The sequence below is a fragment of the Anarrhichthys ocellatus genome, unplaced genomic scaffold, assembly GCF_004355925.1.
Source record: "Anarrhichthys ocellatus isolate YVR2014 unplaced genomic scaffold, GSC_Weel_1.0 scaffold91, whole genome shotgun sequence".
Classification (NCBI taxonomy): Eukaryota; Metazoa; Chordata; class Actinopteri; order Perciformes; family Anarhichadidae; genus Anarrhichthys; species Anarrhichthys ocellatus.
The window spans coordinates 947,656-951,161 of NW_022280121.1; positions in this window are offsets into that span (position 1 = coordinate 947,656).

Sequence of the window (3,506 nt, forward strand, 5' to 3'; positions counted from 1 at the left end):
CAGTATATCTATATACTGCATGGAAATAGTGTGCTTGCTAATACTCTCCCTTGGATAATAAAATACAGTACAAACAAGTTGTCTTTACTAACATATCAGACACCTCTCTGCAGGGATCATGTTGCTTTAGATGTAAAACCTTGGACAACAGTTTTTGTCACGCAGACAGTAACTGGGTTCCAGTAACCTCCCTGCATGCAGACAGAATGTAAAGGAAACCCAAAAGTCCTTTCGTCCTTATTTATAGGTTTGTTCGGGCACAGAAACGCAGTGTAGGGGCAGATCGTGTCTGTGATCACTGAATTGAAACTGGGTCATTATGAGGAACCCGTGAGGAGTGAGAAAGTCCTGTACCTATTCCTCATATCTCGCCTCTCCTTCCTATGGACTCCATACTTCACTGTAATCTTATTTTCTTGAGAAATACTAAAATAAAGTGGATGTCAACAGCGTTTAAAGTTTGTGTTAAGTGGGGAACCATATTTCTTTGTTTGGAAAGTATTGACAATAAAAAAATGACTCTTCCTTCACATTGTGACTCATCGGTCTGCCGGCTGGTGAGTAATATTGTGGTGTTCTTTGGCACGGGTGAGGTTGCGGCCTAAATTATTTTCCCACAGGGGATCGGCTTGGCCCTGCAGCCTTGCCACACAATATCATCTTTCTCACAGCAAGATGACTTCATTGTCAACTGAAACCGCTAAAATCCCGAAAGTGGTAAGGATTTCCCCTCAGGTAACAGCTGAACAGACAAACAATGCCAAAGCTGTCTGTTAGCAGTGCTGTCCTCTTAACATGTCAGTGTCTAGTCCTCCACTGACAGAAATTATAGTTGGATAATAACTGTTTTTTCCCGTACGTGTATAGGCATGCCTGACCTTTTTCAGTTAAGTGGAAGTCCCATAGCCCAAATAGTTTTGAGTTGAAGTGAGAAGGTTGCGGCCATGAACCTTAGATAGCCTGAAAACAAACTGCTATACTGGAGCTGCACTTAACTGAACTATATTGTAATAAGTTAATAAAGTGTATGGCCTAAACTCTGGTGCAACTTTAACCATTTGATGATTAATTCCACTTTTGAGCATCCTGCTATTCTGTGTAGTTTTCCTAAATAAAGGAGATTCTCATTCAATTTGTTTCACGCCCCCTGTTCTAAGCAGCACTTTGTAACATCAGGAAATAGTGTGCTGTTCAAAACAGGCATTTATCTCAGATGACTTGGGCTGTGAGACACACAAAATGACTTCCTGACCTCAAAAAAGATATTTCCTGCAGTTAACGATGTTTATGCATGTCTGATAACGTGCGCACGTGACTTGTTGTCCCATTTCCAGCCAGAATCGTCTAGTTATACTCGCTGCCTTTTAGAAAAATAGCGTTTGCAGCACTTGCTGCCATATCTTCTGTAGAAAAATGGATGTTAACATTTGTGCACATACTGGTACAGGTCCACAGCAATTACAATTTAACTGACATTGTGAATTCTACAGATACACATTTATATCTATAGTTTCATCCACTGTTTCTTCACCTTCTCAAATGCTTTTGTTGGCATTATCTGTAGGAACTCTTTTTTTTTTTTAAAGTTGTTTTGCAAAAGATGATTTGTGATTTGTTAATGTAGTTTGTCTGCTATCTGTACCCGCTTACCAAGCTAGCCATTTGAGCTGTCCAAGGCTAATATGCTGCCATTACTGCATTCTGAGTAATTTACTGTCGGGCTAACTTTTCATTTCTTGTGAACTCTTTTTGAATCCAGTTTCTTTGTTACTATACAAATCTATTCTAACAATTAGGCCGGTCTTTAGTCCAACAAGCTTTTTTGGCATCAAATGTTGTTGGAAACTTTTATTTGAAGTGTTCTTAGCTTGCTGAATAGCTCCATTCATAAGGCCAGAAGAAAATCACTTACATTTTCAAGTTGTCTAACAGGAAGTAAAATGATAGCACACATTACATCATACCTAAACTGGTGTGAAATTAGCAAGTTGGGCAATGAAGTAGTGGGTTACTTACCACCCAAAGAAAAAACTATTTCATGTGCTAGTAATATGCTTTTAAGTCCCTGCATTTACAAAATAAAACATTTACAACAGGAGCCCTTGTTTTAATATACCAACACAGGAATGTGCAAGTATTATTATAACACCAAGTGTTACGTCTTCACCCTTGGTCAGCCCTGGAGCACACAACACTCCACAGAGGACCCGAATCAACCACAAAAGACTCCTTTAAAACAATCAAATCCATGGGATTTATTAACATAAAGACATGCGTACAAGACAATACAAAATCCTAAACTGAGAGGCAGAAAGACCAGCAGTCCCCACACCAGAGGCCTCTCCCTTCTGCTGCTGACACAGGAGCTTTAAAGCTCTTCTTTCCCGGTCCAGGTGCACCTCGCTGAGCAATGCAGCGCACCTGGGCACAGCTACTGGAGAGGGAGAGGGACAACAGCACAGGAACACTTAACAGTTGTGAGAAAGAGGAAGCAGAAACACAAGTTATATGGTAAATCCCAGCAGTTCATACCCATCATCGATTACTGCTGAAAGAAAGAGAGAGAGAGAGGTGTGTGGGCCTGGTTTTGTAGTTTCAATCACTTTATTGGTGTGTGACTCCGCTGGCTTGTGTAATACTGTATGGTGAACTTATCTGTTGCAGACTGAAGAGGAGATATGGAGGACTGCCGATGGGTTGAGTCACGCCAGAGACAAACAATGTCTGGTGTTTATGATGACAGATGACGAGCCAAAAATAGGAATAGAGATTTTGCGCTACGACAAACAAAGGCTGTAACTGAGAAAAAGATGAGGGCAGCCACAATAAAAAAAATCATAATTGCCTTGACTGAAACTGGGCACGCTAAAGATGAGTAGATGACACACAATGTCAGTTTGGAAAAAAAAAACCTCTTAACACAGCCTTGCAGGCACAACAATACAGGAGAAAAATGCAATGCGGGTTCAAACGCTATGCTTATAGCTCATGCCCCCATGTCTTTAACCTCAATGCATCCGTTTGGATTGGCACTCGCTTACAAATGTTTTTGTCACTGCATCAGTTTTACAGTTTTCCGAGACAGATTTTCCCCTCGGGCTGAGCTGTAGACATGGCAGGTATATGTTTTACCTCTCAAACATGCACACACACGCATCTGTACACCTACACTCATTAGAAAGCTTATCTCCACCATCGGCTGTGAAAATCTGGGAGCCCCGGTCTGCTGCTTTCAGTTGAGAGCGACGACTGTGAGAGAGAGCCTTTGTGATATCAGACCCTGAGACAGAAAGAGCTGCCGAGAGTTTGCCAGGATTAATGGACATTCGCATGAAGTCGTGTAGAAAGCAGGAAACGCCACAGGAAATGCCTCAGAGGGTGTGTAATGCTATCTCTGATCACTGCCCATGTGGCACCCGCTTTGTGTCTGCTGATGTGGTGGGAAAATAGTGGGGCCTTTTGTGCGTTTAGCACACAAGTGAGATGTTAAATATACTGAGATATTT